The sequence below is a fragment of the Mirounga angustirostris genome, unplaced genomic scaffold (genome assembly GCF_029215605.1).
Source record: "Mirounga angustirostris isolate CCGP_5_RB_7025 unplaced genomic scaffold, mMirAng1.0.hap1 SCAF_7, whole genome shotgun sequence".
NCBI lineage: Eukaryota > Metazoa > Chordata > Mammalia > Carnivora > Phocidae > Mirounga > Mirounga angustirostris.
Window position 1 is genome coordinate 9,384,440 of NW_026991715.1, and position 17,429 is coordinate 9,401,868.

The following is a 17,429-nucleotide window of genomic DNA, read 5'->3' on the forward strand; positions in this document are numbered from 1 at the left end:
GATACAGCAGGGGAGCAAAGGAGACAGAAGGACCCTGCTCTCCCGCATTTACACGGTGGGAAGAGGGACAATGGAAGGCACAGCATGCAGCCAACAAAACAATGAAAAGTGCTCAGTGATGGAGCAGGGCTGGGAGGGGACATCTGAAGTTTGATCAGATCAGAAGGTTAGTGGAAGACAAGAGGTGGGGAGGCTGGGGGTGTTGGGCTGAGGTCAGTGTGATTATCAACATCAATAATGATACTAAGAAAACAAAAAGTGTTGGGAGTTGGCCCATTTCTTGCAGGCTAAACTTCTGTTTTCCTCTTAACTGATAGAGCATATGTAAAGCAAGTGGCCCAGAGCCTGGCACTCTTGAAGTTCTTTTAGGAGCTTCCCAGGTGGGATGAGATGCCCAGGGAGGGTTGAGGTTACCCCGGGTTCCCTCTGAAACCTGTTCCTCAGGCTTCAGCCCCACTTATCCTCTCTCCCCCCAGCCCCAAACCCTTCTGCACCCTGCTTCCCACCAGGGCCATTATTGCCAGGGTTTCTAACAAATGCGCTGCCAGGGAGGCAAGCAACCCTCAGGAACCCGGGGTAACCCTCGTCGTGCCAAGAAACTGAGCCTGCAAGTCCGCTGGAGGGAGTGGCTATAAGCCGAGCTCGTTGGCTGCTCCCAGTGAGAGAGGTCCCTGAGCCTCCAGCTGGCCTGAAGCCAGATGTCCTTGGCAACAGCTCCAGGGAGACCTGCCAGGGCTCCAAGGCATGATACAGCGTTGCTGTTCCCATTGCAGGAGAAGGAACTGCCATTTTCTGCTGGACCCTTCCTCTGCGGGTCTGAAAGGTCCTCCAGCATTCCTTCCTTGGCCCATACCCCTCAGCCCTTACTTCTATCCTGGATGAGCTGTTTGATGGGGGCAGGAGCTTGGTCATCCACTCTTGGGGTTGGTCTAGGGATGGAAGGGAGCTTGGTGTGTTCGTTGGGTCCCAAAATTTAATTGAATGTAAGTACTGTGTCCCAGATAGGATGGAATGAAACATGCCAAAAGAGGGACAGAGAAGATACTGAAGGAGTGGGGAGTGTGGCATCTTCCACCTGGGGACTCCAGGCAGTTTTATGAAGGTTTCAGACCATCTCCCCACTTCATCTGACCTGGAGGTGGAGGCTGGGCTCATGTCCCTCAAAGTTTCTCTTGGGCCTTGGTCTTCTCCAGGAATGGAATTGGGAGTGCTGAAATCTCTTGAGAAAGTGACTTTTGTTCACCAGTACTCAGCACAGAAGCAGAGCCCAGACTTGGAGAGGCCCATCATGAGTCAAGCATCCAAGGGGAAGCCAGATAGGCTTGGTCGCTGACCACTTGGAAATCCATGAGGATTCAGTTCTAGGGCTGCATTGTTCTGAGTGACCACAAGCAGATAACTGAACAGAGTGGGGACCTGTTCTGTGACTTGAGCCAGTCCCATCCATATGAGACCCTTTTTCACATCCTAAAATGAGAAGGTAGAATGGGGTGATCACAAAAGTTCTCTCCTGGCTCTGAAATACCCTGTTTTCATGGCATTTGGATTTGTCCTGTTTCCAAAGTCTTTGCTGAAGATCCTGCCCATCTTCAGGGTGAGTTAAGGTCAAGATAAAGAGTGTATTTTCTCGACTGCTTTTAGTGCAGTTGGAGAAGGTGGCCCATGTAACATGTGATGAGGTATCCACCCCCAAATGCTCCCAAGTACCCCTTCCTTGCATTGTTCTTCTTACGTAGTTGATTTCTGAAGCCCTTGGCCTGGGCCTGGGACATAGCTGGAGTTCAGAGATGGAGATGTTTGTCATCGAGCTCTTTTAACCACGGGCTCCCTTGCCCTGGATTGGAAAAAAGTTGGCAATTGTCTCAGAAGGACCTATAGGGACATTCTTGAAGACAGGGAGAACATGAGGAGACCCGGCCCCCTACCTACTCCCATTATGATGGAGTTGGGATGAGTTTGCCAGAGAAGTCCACATCAGTCAGTCCTCAAAGGCAAGAATTCAAGGAAGCAAAATGAATAGTGTAAACTATGATGGTAAACAGGAAGGGACAGTAGAGTTATTTTTTTCAAATGCTTACAGCATACCCTGCGTCCAGTTTTCACAAGTGAGGAGACCAGGAGTAAAATGAATGCTAGGCTGACCATAGACCATCTCTCTCCTCCAGCCTCTGTGAGGATGAGGTGGTGGGAATGTTCCTTATCTGGGTCATAACTGACTTATTTCCTTCCTGATTACATGCTTCCATGCCCTGATTAAAAACACTAGTTTGGGATTTCATGCCCAGAGCTGATCAGACTCCACAGTTCATTTCTGTTCATGATTGGTCTGTGCGAGTCCCTTCTCTAGTTTTAAAATTTATTCATTTCATCAAATTCAATTTTTTATTCTCTGTTATGCCCACGGCCCACTCAATACTCTCCCATGACATTTCTGACATTTTAGCAGGTTTGTATGCTGGTCTGGGATACCCGGATTTGTAACATGTGCAAATGGCATGTGCCTTCAATCTTTTCCCATTTCTCCCCTTTTCCTTGTCTGTGTCTTTCAACTCATCCACACAGAAAGAACGAAATAAACTGGACTTTTCTGGATGGCCCTGAAAGTGGGGGCTGCTGGGAGGGAATATGCTTGCTCCATAAAGAGGCCCAGAATTGTCCTGCTAGGTTGCTCTAGGTGTAGGTCTCCAGCCCTGTGGGCCTTTTGACAGCTACCATGGTAGGTCTTTAGGAAGTAGGTGGACCTACTCCAGTTCCAGGAAACTCAGAAATAGTGGAGACTGTTGGGTGGTAGGGGAAATCTTCATCCCATTAGGAACTCTCAGCAGCATTTGGCAGTTTCTCCAATCCAGCCCCTTACCCTCTAGCTTACCCTGGCAAGGATCCTTGGCTTGGCTTTTGAAATTCCAACAATTACGACTCATCTTCTCTACCTACATATTTCTGACTACGCTCAAAATTTCCCATTCCACCAAGTCTCATCACAGCATCTTCACCAGCATGACTTTGCTAAGGTTAATATCAACAGGTAAAAACTAACATCTAGTCTTGCTACATACTGGGCCCTATGCTTACCTTCATAGACCACTCATTTTACTGCTACAACAACCTTCTGAAGTAGGTACTTCTATCCCTATTTTACAGATCACAATACTGATTCAAAGGCTAGGAAGTTTGTTAAGGTCAGAAGACAGGAAGGATGGAATAGTTTAGACTCCCCTTTCTATTTTGTTTCACCAAAAGGTAGATTTATTTTTCCAGGCCATCTCAAATTGCTATGAAATCTTCCCTAGCTAGTTCAGACTAATAATAATAACTAATAACTCTTTAAGAAACCCCCAACTGGGGCACCTGGGTGGCTCAGTCATTAAGTATCTGCCTTCGGCTCAGGTCATGATCCCGGGATCCTGGGATCAAGCCCCACATCGGGCTCCCTGCTTGGCGGGAAGCCTGCTTGTCCCTCTCCCACTCCCTGCTTGTGTTCCCTCCCTGACTGTGTCTCTCTTTGTCAAATAAATAAATAAAATCTTAAAAAAAATTTTTTTAAATAAATAAAAATTAAAAAAACCCCAAAACCCTATTTCTAGTGTCTGGGTTCTTGGCTCTCTGCTGCCTTCTGTTGGCTACTTGTTTTCCTGGGCAGGAAAGGGAAATCTCTGATCCCAACTATAAATGCACAAGGGCAGATGAGGGCTTTTGAAGGATCAGACTATGGGATGGAGTGTGAATATGACAGATATGATCCCTGCTTTTTTTTTTTTAAGATTTTATTTATTTATCCATGAGAGAGAGAGAGGCAGAGGGAGGAGCAGGCTCCCAAGGAGCAGGGAGCCCGATGCAGGACTCGATCCCAGGACCCTGAGATCATGACCTGAGCCGAAGGCAGACGCTCAACAATCTGAGCCACCCAGGCGCCCCAATCCATGCTTTTTAATAAACTAAAATGTAAACATGATCTTTGCAAATACATGTGTAAAGCAAGTTTTATATTCATTAAAGAACCCGACCAGGGCAGACAATAAAGAGCAGGTGTTGGTTTGTGGGTTTTCTTGTTTTTGTCTTTTTCTTGACATACCGGATTACTATGGAGATTGTTATACATGTGCACAAAATCCCCCAGTGAGCTGAAATGGAAACTTGGTGGGAAAGGAGTTGATAACGTAAAAGACAGTGACCTATGAACCTTTTAAACGGTTTAAGAAAAATCTTAAGCATACATAAAGGTCAAGTATCTCAGACTCCCATGTTTGTCCTCCTAAGCCAGATACTTATTTTCCTCTATTCTCCTACTCATGCATATAGTCTCTCTCTCATTTCCATATTTTAGCACATTTCTAAGTTTGGAGTTGAGTACAGTGAGAGTAGTTATTAGATTATCACAAATCATTTAATAAGAAGTATCAGTTAGTTAATTGAATTGTGTGTCTGGACATGAGGGCAACCCTGGGGGGAGTCTTTTGTAACCCAGAACTTACCACATTTCTGGGTCCTAAGTGTGCAGTAGATGTTTGTCAATGGAAAATCTGGTACTTGTCCAAGGATGAATTAAAGATAAAAAGTCTATGCCAAGAAATGTGAGTAAAATGAAATAGGAATCTCCTATCACTGGCAAAGGCAAAAACTGTAAAACATGGGCTTGGGTGATTATGACACAAATTCCTACCTCTCTAGATTTGGCTAAATTAAGTGTTCCCTCCAGCTTCAGGAACGGCAACGTTAGGGAAAGCGCAGGGACGCCACAGCATTGCCTCTTTGTGTTGCCAGCCTGGGACCTAGGCATCCAGGCACACAGAGTACAGCAGTGCTCCCCTCCTAAAACAAGAGGTGACTCGAGAGTAGGCTTCCCTGCCGGCCTGTTTGTCAGTCAGCGTTACGTTCAGGTCCCCTCTCTTAGGCTTTCACAAAAGCACCCAGCAGATGAACTTCACGCTCAGGGAGGGCGATCTGTGCTGAGGCCCGTACACTGGGCCAGCCGATCTAGCTCCCCGAAAACAAGTGCTGGGTCGAGAGAGGCCTTCTGCCCGTGCTTCTCTCTGCTTCCGAATTCACCTGGGACCACTTCCCCAGGTTGGCACACAAACCCAGTTGAAGAAAATGCTGCCACCCTGGGAAGAGGCGAAACGAGCTGAAGCTGGGACTGTTTACAGACTTTTTTTTTTTTTTTTTCCCTCTCAGGTCCGTGTGCAGGACTTAGCGTTGCAGGCACACATGGAACAGTGGCGCTAGCTTCAGGTAGTGGGAGCCGAGTCGAGAAGTGCCTTCTGCACTGGCCTGTGTCTCCCTCGGATTTACGAATGGACCCCGCGCCCCCGGCTCTCCCCCACGGTGCACGGTAAACTTCCTCCCTCAGAGAGGTGGACGGTAGCCAAAGCAGGGCTTCTCCACAGTGTTGTTCGTTCGAGGGAGGTGCCTGGACAGGGGCCCTCCACACAGCTGTGCCAGAGGAAGGCGAGTTTCGTGAAACTAGAGCCGGTTCGAGAGGTGCCGTCTGCAAGGGCCTGTTTCTCCCTCGGTGTTATGTATGGAACCCGTCCCCCACGCTATCACCCGCGGTGCACCGTAAACAGCTTTCTCCTTCAGAGGGTCGAGGGTAGCTAAAGGACGGTTTCTGCACACTGCCGTTCCTTCGAGGGCGGTGCCTGCATAGTACGCCTCCCCACACACGTTGAAGAGGAACGCTCTTTTCATGAACCTGGAGCTCGCTCGAGAAGGGCCTTCTGCACCCGCCTGTTTCCCCCTCCGCGTTACGTCTGGCACCTGTTGCCCGGGCTCTCCCTCCCGGTACACCGTCAACTGCCCTCCGCTTCAGGGAGGTCCATGGCAGCTACAGCACGGTTTCTCTGCACTGTTGTTTCTTCGGGTTAGGTGGCTGGCTTTCAGCTTGCATGCACACACACTGGGCAACGGTATGAACCTCTTGAGGCGAGAGCTGAGTTGACAGCTGCTTTCTGCGCCATCCTGTGTCTCACTCGCTTTTGCATCTGGGACCCGTCCCCCATTCTCTCACACGTGGGCACTGTAAAATAAGTCCAGCTTCCAGAACAGCAATGTGAGCTGAGACCTGACCTGGGGTCACTGCACGCTCCTGGGGCTGGACGTCAGCGTGCCCGTTGGGGAGACGCCAGTCAGCCCCGTCACACTCGTCGGCTCTCTGTCTAGTCTGGTCCCCTGCTCTCAGGACCAGGTGATGTGTGAAGCTCTGCAGCGGTCCGTCAGCCTGTGACCCCGGCAGCAGCTGGCCTCAGAGCAGGACAGGGCGTCCCTGAAACAAGTGGCGAGTCGTGTTCTGCCTTCTGCCGCGGCCTGAGCCTCATTCGGAATTAGGTTGCAGACTCACTGCAGTGCTCTCACCCACGCGCACAACAGACTGCTTCCGCTCGCAGAAAAGGCTACCGAGGTTGAAACATGGATTCGCTGCTGTGCTGTTGCTGGCAGTTAGGGGGCTGCCTTTAGGCCTGAACGCACAGTGTGGGCAACGGTGTTAGCCTCGTGAAACAAGAGGTGAGTTGACAGCTGCCGTGCGAGCGATCCTGTTGCTCCCTCGATTTCACGTAGGGGACCCCTCGCCCCGGTCTCTCCCTGACGGACACGTAAATTCCCTCCAGCTTCAGGAACGGCAACGTTAGGGAAAGCGCAGGGACGCCACAGCATTGCCTCTTTGTGTTGCCAGCCTGGGACCTAGGCATCCAGGCACACAGAGTACAGCAGTGCTCCCCTCCTAAAACAAGAGGTGACTCGAGAGTAGGCTTCCCTGCCGGCCTGTTTGTCAGTCAGCGTTACGTTCAGGTCCCCTCTCTTAGGCTTTCACAAAAGCACCCAGCAGATGAACTTCACGCTCAGGGAGGGCGATCTGTGCTGAGGCCCGTACACTGGGCCAGCCGATCTAGCTCCCCGAAAACAAGTGCTGGGTCGAGAGAGGCCTTCTGCCCGTGCTTCTCTCTGCTTCCGAATTCACCTGGGACCACTTCCCCAGGTTGGCACACAAACCCAGTTGAAGGAAATGCTGCCACCCTGGGAGGAGGCGAAACGAGCTGAAGCTGGGACTGTTTACAGACTTTTTTTTTTTTTTTTTTTTCCTCTCAGGTCCGTGTGCAGGACTTAGCGTTGCAGGCACACATGGAACAGTGGCGCTAGCTTCAGGTAGCGGGAGCCGAGTCGAGAAGTGCCTTCTGCACTGGCCTGTGTCTCCCTCGGATTTACGAATGGACCCCGCGCCCCCGGCTCTCCCCCACGGTGCACGGTAAACTTCCTCCCTCAGAGAGGTGGACGGTAGCCAAAGCAGGGCTTCTCCACAGTGTTGTTCGTTCGAGGGAGGTGCCTGGACAGGGGCCCTCCACACAGCTGTGCCAGAGGAAGGCGAGTTTCGTGAAACTAGAGCCGGTTCGAGAGGTGCCGTCTGCAAGGGCCTGTTTCTCCCTCGGTGTTATGTATGGAACCCGTCCCCCACGCTATCACCCGCGGTGCACCGTAAACAGCTTTCTCCTTCAGAGGGTCGAGGGTAGCTAAAGGACGGTTTCTGCACACTGCCGTTCCTTCGAGGGCGGTGCCTGCATAGTACGCCTCCCCACACACGTTGAAGAGGAACGCTCTTTTCATGAACCTGGAGCTCGCTCGAGAAGGGCCTTCTGCACCCGCCTGTTTCCCCCTCCGCGTTACGTCTGGCACCTGTTGCCCGGGCTCTCCCTCCCGGTACACCGTCAACTGCCCTCCGCTTCAGGGAGGTCCATGGCAGCTACAGCACGGTTTCTCTGCACTGTTGTTTCTTCGGGTTAGGTGGCTGGCTTTCAGCTTGCATGCACACACACTGGGCAACGGTATGAACCTCTTGAGGCGAGAGCTGAGTTGACAGCTGCTTTCTGCGCCATCCTGTGTCTCACTCGCTTTTGCATCTGGGACCCGTCCCCCATTCTCTCACACGTGGGCACTGTAAAATAAGTCCAGCTTCCAGAACAGCAATGTGAGCTGAGACCTGACCTGGGGTCACTGCACGCTCCTGGGGCTGGACGTCAGCGTGCCCGTTGGGGAGACGCCAGTCAGCCCCGTCACACTCGTCGGCTCTCTGTCTAGTCTGGTCCCCTGCTCTCAGGACCAGGTGATGTGTGAAGCTCTGCAGCGGTCCGTCAGCCTGTGACCCCGGCAGCAGCTGGCCTCAGAGCAGGACAGGGCGTCCCTGAAACAAGTGGCGAGTCGTGTTCTGCCTTCTGCCGCGGCCTGAGCCTCATTCGGAATTAGGTTGCAGACTCACTGCAGTGCTCTCACCCACGCGCACAACAGACTGCTTCCGCTCGCAGAAAAGGCTACCGAGGTTGAAACATGGATTCGCTGCTGTGCTGTTGCTGGCAGTTAGGGGGCTGCCTTTAGGCCTGAACGCACAGTGTGGGCAACGGTGTTAGCCTCGTGAAACAAGAGGTGAGTTGACAGCTGCCGTGCGAGCGATCCTGTTGCTCCCTCGATTTCACGTAGGGGACCCCTCGCCCCGGTCTCTCCCTGACGGACACGTAAATTCCCTCCAGCTTCAGGAACGGCAACGTTAGGGAAAGCGCAGGGACGCCACAGCATTGCCTCTTTGTGTTGCCAGCCTGGGACCTAGGCATCCAGGCACACAGAGTACAGCAGTGCTCCCCTCCTAAAACAAGAGGTGACTCGAGAGTAGGCTTCCCTGCCGGCCTGTTTGTCAGTCAGCGTTACGTTCAGGTCCCCTCTCTTAGGCTTTCACAAAAGCACCCAGCAGATGAACTTCACGCTCAGGGAGGGCGATCTGTGCTGAGGCCCGTACACTGGGCCAGCCGATCTAGCTCCCCGAAAACAAGTGCTGGGTCGAGAGAGGCCTTCTGCCCGTGCTTCTCTCTGCTTCCGAATTCACCTGGGACCACTTCCCCAGGTTGGCACACAAACCCAGTTGAAGAAAATGCTGCCACCCTGGGAAGAGGCGAAACGAGCTGAAGCTGGGACTGTTTACAGACTTTTTTTTTTTTTTTTTTTCCTCTCAGGTCCGTGTGCAGGACTTAGCGTTGCAGGCACACATGGAACAGTGGCGCTAGCTTCAGGTAGCGGGAGCCGAGTCGAGAAGTGCCTTCTGCACTGGCCTGTGTCTCCCTCGGATTTACGAATGGACCCCGCGCCCCCGGCTCTCCCCCACGGTGCACGGTAAACTTCCTCCCTCAGAGAGGTGGACGGTAGCCAAAGCAGGGCTTCTCCACAGTGTTGTTCGTTCGAGGGAGGTGCCTGGACAGGGGCCCTCCACACAGCTGTGCCAGAGGAAGGCGAGTTTCGTGAAACTAGAGCCGGTTCGAGAGGTGCCGTCTGCAAGGGCCTGTTTCTCCCTCGGTGTTATGTATGGAACCCGTCCCCCACGCTATCACCCGCGGTGCACCGTAAACAGCTTTCTCCTTCAGAGGGTCGAGGGTAGCTAAAGGACGGTTTCTGCACACTGCCGTTCCTTCGAGGGCGGTGCCTGCATAGTACGCCTCCCCACACACGTTGAAGAGGAACGCTCTTTTCATGAACCTGGAGCTCGCTCGAGAAGGGCCTTCTGCACCCGCCTGTTTCCCCCTCCGCGTTACGTCTGGCACCTGTTGCCCGGGCTCTCCCTCCCGGTACACCGTCAACTGCCCTCCGCTTCAGGGAGGTCCATGGCAGCTACAGCACGGTTTCTCTGCACTGTTGTTTCTTCGGGTTAGGTGGCTGGCTTTCAGCTTGCATGCACACACACTGGGCAACGGTATGAACCTCTTGAGGCGAGAGCTGAGTTGACAGCTGCTTTCTGCGCCATCCTGTGTCTCACTCGCTTTTGCATCTGGGACCCGTCCCCCATTCTCTCACACGTGGGCACTGTAAAATAAGTCCAGCTTCCAGAACAGCAATGTGAGCTGAGACCTGACCTGGGGTCACTGCACGCTCCTGGGGCTGGACGTCAGCGTGCCCGTTGGGGAGACGCCAGTCAGCCCCGTCACACTCGTCGGCTCTCTGTCTAGTCTGGTCCCCTGCTCTCAGGACCAGGTGATGTGTGAAGCTCTGCAGCGGTCCGTCAGCCTGTGACCCCGGCAGCAGCTGGCCTCAGAGCAGGACAGGGCGTCCCTGAAACAAGTGGCGAGTCGTGTTCTGCCTTCTGCCGCGGCCTGAGCCTCATTCGGAATTAGGTTGCAGACTCACTGCAGTGCTCTCACCCACGCGCACAACAGACTGCTTCCGCTCGCAGAAAAGGCTACCGAGGTTGAAACATGGATTCGCTGCTGTGCTGTTGCTGGCAGTTAGGGGGCTGCCTTTAGGCCTGAACGCACAGTGTGGGCAACGGTGTTAGCCTCGTGAAACAAGAGGTGAGTTGACAGCTGCCGTGCGAGCGATCCTGTTGCTCCCTCGATTTCACGTAGGGGACCCCTCGCCCCGGTCTCTCCCTGACGGACACGTAAATTCCCTCCAGCTTCAGGAACGGCAACGTTAGGGAAAGCGCAGGGACGCCACAGCATTGCCTCTTTGTGTTGCCAGCCTGGGACCTAGGCATCCAGGCACACAGAGTACAGCAGTGCTCCCCTCCTAAAACAAGAGGTGACTCGAGAGTAGGCTTCCCTGCCGGCCTGTTTGTCAGTCAGCGTTACGTTCAGGTCCCCTCTCTTAGGCTTTCACAAGAGCACCCAGCAGATGAACTTCACGCTCAGGGAGGGCGATCTGTGCTGAGGCCCGTACACTGGGCCAGCCGATCTAGCTCCCCGAAAACAAGTGCTGGGTCGAGAGAGGCCTTCTGCCCGTGCTTCTCTCTGCTTCCGAATTCACCTGGGACCACTTCCCCAGGTTGGCACACAAACCCAGTTGAAGAAAATGCTGCCACCCTGGGAAGAGGCGAAACGAGCTGAAGCTGGGACTGTTTACAGACTTTTTTTTTTTTTTTTTTCCTCTCAGGTCCGTGTGCAGGACTTAGCGTTGCAGGCACACATGGAACAGTGGCGCTAGCTTCAGGTAGCGGGAGCCGAGTCGAGAAGTGCCTTCTGCACTGGCCTGTGTCTCCCTCGGATTTACGAATGGACCCCGCGCCCCCGGCTCTCCCCCACGGTGCACGGTAAACTTCCTCCCTCAGAGAGGTGGACGGTAGCCAAAGCAGGGCTTCTCCACAGTGTTGTTCGTTCGAGGGAGGTGCCTGGACAGGGGCCCTCCACACAGCTGTGCCAGAGGAAGGCGAGTTTCGTGAAACTAGAGCCGGTTCGAGAGGTGCCGTCTGCAAGGGCCTGTTTCTCCCTCGGTGTTATGTATGGAACCCGTCCCCCACGCTATCACCCGCGGTGCACCGTAAACAGCTTTCTCCTTCAGAGGGTCGAGGGTAGCTAAAGGACGGTTTCTGCACACTGCCGTTCCTTCGAGGGCGGTGCCTGCATAGTACGCCTCCCCACACACGTTGAAGAGGAACGCTCTTTTCATGAACCTGGAGCTCGCTCGAGAAGGGCCTTCTGCACCCGCCTGTTTCCCCCTCCGCGTTACGTCTGGCACCTGTTGCCCGGGCTCTCCCTCCCGGTACACCGTCAACTGCCCTCCGCTTCAGGGAGGTCCATGGCAGCTACAGCACGGTTTCTCTGCACTGTTGTTTCTTCGGGTTAGGTGGCTGGCTTTCAGCTTGCATGCACACACACTGGGCAACGGTATGAACCTCTTGAGGCGAGAGCTGAGTTGACAGCTGCTTTCTGCGCCATCCTGTGTCTCACTCGCTTTTGCATCTGGGACCCGTCCCCCATTCTCTCACACGTGGGCACTGTAAAATAAGTCCAGCTTCCAGAACAGCAATGTGAGCTGAGACCTGACCTGGGGTCACTGCACGCTCCTGGGGCTGGACGTCAGCGTGCCCGTTGGGGAGACGCCAGTCAGCCCCGTCACACTCGTCGGCTCTCTGTCTAGTCTGGTCCCCTGCTCTCAGGACCAGGTGATGTGTGAAGCTCTGCAGCGGTCCGTCAGCCTGTGACCCCGGCAGCAGCTGGCCTCAGAGCAGGACAGGGCGTCCCTGAAACAAGTGGCGAGTCGTGTTCTGCCTTCTGCCGCGGCCTGAGCCTCATTCGGAATTAGGTTGCAGACTCACTGCAGTGCTCTCACCCACGCGCACAACAGACTGCTTCCGCTCGCAGAAAAGGCTACCGAGGTTGAAACATGGATTCGCTGCTGTGCTGTTGCTGGCAGTTAGGGGGCTGCCTTTAGGCCTGAACGCACAGTGTGGGCAACGGTGTTAGCCTCGTGAAACAAGAGGTGAGTTGACAGCTGCCGTGCGAGCGATCCTGTTGCTCCCTCGATTTCACGTAGGGGACCCCTCGCCCCGGTCTCTCCCTGACGGACACGTAAATTCCCTCCAGCTTCAGGAACGGCAACGTTAGGGAAAGCGCAGGGACGCCACAGCATTGCCTCTTTGTGTTGCCAGCCTGGGACCTAGGCATCCAGGCACACAGAGTACAGCAGTGCTCCCCTCCTAAAACAAGAGGTGACTCGAGAGTAGGCTTCCCTGCCGGCCTGTTTGTCAGTCAGCGTTACGTTCAGGTCCCCTCTCTTAGGCTTTCACAAAAGCACCCAGCAGATGAACTTCACGCTCAGGGAGGGCGATCTGTGCTGAGGCCCGTACACTGGGCCAGCCGATCTAGCTCCCCGAAAACAAGTGCTGGGTCGAGAGAGGCCTTCTGCCCGTGCTTCTCTCTGCTTCCGAATTCACCTGGGACCACTTCCCCAGGTTGGCACACAAACCCAGTTGAAGGAAATGCTGCCACCCTGGGAAGAGGCGAAACGAGCTGAAGCTGGGACTGTTTACAGACTTTTTTTTTTTTTTTTTTTCCTCTCAGGTCCGTGTGCAGGACTTAGCGTTGCAGGCACACATGGAACAGTGGCGCTAGCTTCAGGTAGCGGGAGCCGAGTCGAGAAGTGCCTTCTGCACTGGCCTGTGTCTCCCTCGGATTTACGAATGGACCCCGCGCCCCCGGCTCTCCCCCACGGTGCACGGTAAACTTCCTCCCTCAGAGAGGTGGACGGTAGCCAAAGCAGGGCTTCTCCACAGTGTTGTTCGTTCGAGGGAGGTGCCTGGACAGGGGCCCTCCACACAGCTGTGCCAGAGGAAGGCGAGTTTCGTGAAACTAGAGCCGGTTCGAGAGGTGCCGTCTGCAAGGGCCTGTTTCTCCCTCGGTGTTATGTATGGAACCCGTCCCCCACGCTATCACCCGCGGTGCACCGTAAACAGCTTTCTCCTTCAGAGGGTCGAGGGTAGCTAAAGGACGGTTTCTGCACACTGCCGTTCCTTCGAGGGCGGTGCCTGCATAGTACGCCTCCCCACACACGTTGAAGAGGAACGCTCTTTTCATGAACCTGGAGCTCGCTCGAGAAGGGCCTTCTGCACCCGCCTGTTTCCCCCTCCGCGTTACGTCTGGCACCTGTTGCCCGGGCTCTCCCTCCCGGTACACCGTCAACTGCCCTCCGCTTCAGAGAGGTCCATGGCAGCTACAGCACGGTTTCTCTGCACTGTTGTTTCTTCGGGTTAGGTGGCTGGCTTTCAGCTTGCATGCACACACACTGGGCAACGGTATGAACCTCTTGAGGCGAGAGCTGAGTTGACAGCTGCTTTCTGCGCCATCCTGTGTCTCACTCGCTTTTGCATCTGGGACCCGTCCCCCATTCTCTCACACGTGGGCACTGTAAAATAAGTCCAGCTTCCAGAACAGCAATGTGAGCTGAGACCTGACCTGGGGTCACTGCACGCTCCTGGGGCTGGACGTCAGCGTGCCCGTTGGGGAGACGCCAGTCAGCCCCGTCACACTCGTCGGCTCTCTGTCTAGTCTGGTCCCCTGCTCTCAGGACCAGGTGATGTGTGAAGCTCTGCAGCGGTCCGTCAGCCTGTGACCCCGGCAGCAGCTGGCCTCAGAGCAGGACAGGGCGTCCCTGAAACAAGTGGCGAGTCGTGTTCTGCCTTCTGCCGCGGCCTGAGCCTCATTCGGAATTAGGTTGCAGACTCACTGCAGTGCTCTCACCCACGCGCACAACAGACTGCTTCCGCTCGCAGAAAAGGCTACCGAGGTTGAAACATGGATTCGCTGCTGTGCTGTTGCTGGCAGTTAGGGGGCTGCCTTTAGGCCTGAACGCACAGTGTGGGCAACGGTGTTAGCCTCGTGAAACAAGAGGTGAGTTGACAGCTGCCGTGCGAGCGATCCTGTTGCTCCCTCGATTTCACGTAGGGGACCCCTCGCCCCGGTCTCTCCCTGACGGACACGTAAATTCCCTCCAGCTTCAGGAACGGCAACGTTAGGGAAAGCGCAGGGACGCCACAGCATTGCCTCTTTGTGTTGCCAGCCTGGGACCTAGGCATCCAGGCACACAGAGTACAGCAGTGCTCCCCTCCTAAAACAAGAGGTGACTCGAGAGTAGGCTTCCCTGCCGGCCTGTTTGTCAGTCAGCGTTACGTTCAGGTCCCCTCTCTTAGGCTTTCACAAAAGCACCCAGCAGATGAACTTCACGCTCAGGGAGGGCGATCTGTGCTGAGGCCCGTACACTGGGCCAGCCGATCTAGCTCCCCGAAAACAAGTGCTGGGTCGAGAGAGGCCTTCTGCCCGTGCTTCTCTCTGCTTCCGAATTCACCTGGGACCACTTCCCCAGGTTGGCACACAAACCCAGTTGAAGGAAATGCTGCCACCCTGGGAAGAGGCGAAACGAGCTGAAGCTGGGACTGTTTACAGACTTTTTTTTTTTTTTTTTTTCCTCTCAGGTCCGTGTGCAGGACTTAGCGTTGCAGGCACACATGGAACAGTGGCGCTAGCTTCAGGTAGCGGGAGCCGAGTCGAGAAGTGCCTTCTGCACTGGCCTGTGTCTCCCTCGGATTTACGAATGGACCCCGCGCCCCCGGCTCTCCCCCACGGTGCACGGTAAACTTCCTCCCTCAGAGAGGTGGACGGTAGCCAAAGCAGGGCTTCTCCACAGTGTTGTTCGTTCGAGGGAGGTGCCTGGACAGGGGCCCTCCACACAGCTGTGCCAGAGGAAGGCGAGTTTCGTGAAACTAGAGCCGGTTCGAGAGGTGCCGTCTGCAAGGGCCTGTTTCTCCCTCGGTGTTATGTATGGAACCCGTCCCCCACGCTATCACCCGCGGTGCACCGTAAACAGCTTTCTCCTTCAGAGGGTCGAGGGTAGCTAAAGGACGGTTTCTGCACACTGCCGTTCCTTCGAGGGCGGTGCCTGCATAGTACGCCTCCCCACACACGTTGAAGAGGAACGCTCTTTTCATGAACCTGGAGCTCGCTCGAGAAGGGCCTTCTGCACCCGCCTGTTTCCCCCTCCGCGTTACGTCTGGCACCTGTTGCCCGGGCTCTCCCTCCCGGTACACCGTCAACTGCCCTCCGCTTCAGAGAGGTCCATGGCAGCTACAGCACGGTTTCTCTGCACTGTTGTTTCTTCGGGTTAGGTGGCTGGCTTTCAGCTTGCATGCACACACACTGGGCAACGGTATGAACCTCTTGAGGCGAGAGCTGAGTTGACAGCTGCTTTCTGCGCCATCCTGTGTCTCACTCGCTTTTGCATCTGGGACCCGTCCCCCATTCTCTCACACGTGGGCACTGTAAAATAAGTCCAGCTTCCAGAACAGCAATGTGAGCTGAGACCTGACCTGGGGTCACTGCACGCTCCTGGGGCTGGACGTCAGCGTGCCCGTTGGGGAGACGCCAGTCAGCCCCGTCACACTCGTCGGCTCTCTGTCTAGTCTGGTCCCCTGCTCTCAGGACCAGGTGATGTGTGAAGCTCTGCAGCGGTCCGTCAGCCTGTGACCCCGGCAGCAGCTGGCCTCAGAGCAGGACAGGGCGTCCCTGAAACAAGTGGCGAGTCGTGTTCTGCCTTCTGCCGCGGCCTGAGCCTCATTCGGAATTAGGTTGCAGACTCACTGCAGTGCTCTCACCCACGCGCACAACAGACTGCTTCCGCTCGCAGAAAAGGCTACCGAGGTTGAAACATGGATTCGCTGCTGTGCTGTTGCTGGCAGTTAGGGGGCTGCCTTTAGGCCTGAACGCACAGTGTGGGCAACGGTGTTAGCCTCGTGAAACAAGAGGTGAGTTGACAGCTGCCGTGCGAGCGATCCTGTTGCTCCCTCGATTTCACGTAGGGGACCCCTCGCCCCGGTCTCTCCCTGACGGACACGTAAATTCCCTCCAGCTTCAGGAACGGCAACGTTAGGGAAAGCGCAGGGACGCCACAGCATTGCCTCTTTGTGTTGCCAGCCTGGGACCTAGGCATCCAGGCACACAGAGTACAGCAGTGCTCCCCTCCTAAAACAAGAGGTGACTCGAGAGTAGGCTTCCCTGCCGGCCTGTTTGTCAGTCAGCGTTACGTTCAGGTCCCCTCTCTTAGGCTTTCACAAAAGCACCCAGCAGATGAACTTCACGCTCAGGGAGGGCGATCTGTGCTGAGGCCCGTACACTGGGCCAGCCGATCTAGCTCCCCGAAAACAAGTGCTGGGTCGAGAGAGGCCTTCTGCCCGTGCTTCTCTCTGCTTCCGAATTCACCTGGGACCACTTCCCCAGGTTGGCACACAAACCCAGTTGAAGGAAATGCTGCCACCCTGGGAGGAGGCGAAACGAGCTGAAGCTGGGACTGTTTACAGACTTTTTTTTTTTTTTTTTTTCCTCTCAGGTCCGTGTGCAGGACTTAGCGTTGCAGGCACACATGGAACAGTGGCGCTAGCTTCAGGTAGCGGGAGCCGAGTCGAGAAGTGCCTTCTGCACTGGCCTGTGTCTCCCTCGGATTTACGAATGGACCCCGCGCCCCCGGCTCTCCCCCACGGTGCACGGTAAACTTCCTCCCTCAGAGAGGTGGACGGTAGCCAAAGCAGGGCTTCTCCACAGTGTTGTTCGTTCGAGGGAGGTGCCTGGACAGGGGCCCTCCACACAGCTGTGCCAGAGGAAGGCGAGTTTCGTGAAACTAGAGCCGGTTCGAGAGGTGCCGTCTGCAAGGGCCTGTTTCTCCCTCGGTGTTATGTATGGAACCCGTCCCCCACGCTATCACCCGCGGTGCACCGTAAACAGCTTTCTCCTTCAGAGGGTCGAGGGTAGCTAAAGGACGGTTTCTGCACACTGCCGTTCCTTCGAGGGCGGTGCCTGCATAGTACGCCTCCCCACACACGTTGAAGAGGAACGCTCTTTTCATGAACCTGGAGCTCGCTCGAGAAGGGCCTTCTGCACCCGCCTGTTTCCCCCTCCGCGTTACGTCTGGCACCTGTTGCCCGGGCTCTCCCTCCCGGTACACCGTCAACTGCCCTCCGCTTCAGAGAGGTCCATGGCAGCTACAGCACGGTTTCTCTGCACTGTTGTTTCTTCGGGTTAGGTGGCTGGCTTTCAGCTTGCATGCACACACACTGGGCAACGGTATGAACCTCTTGAGGCGAGAGCTGAGTTGACAGCTGCTTTCTGCGCCATCCTGTGTCTCACTCGCTTTTGCATCTGGGACCC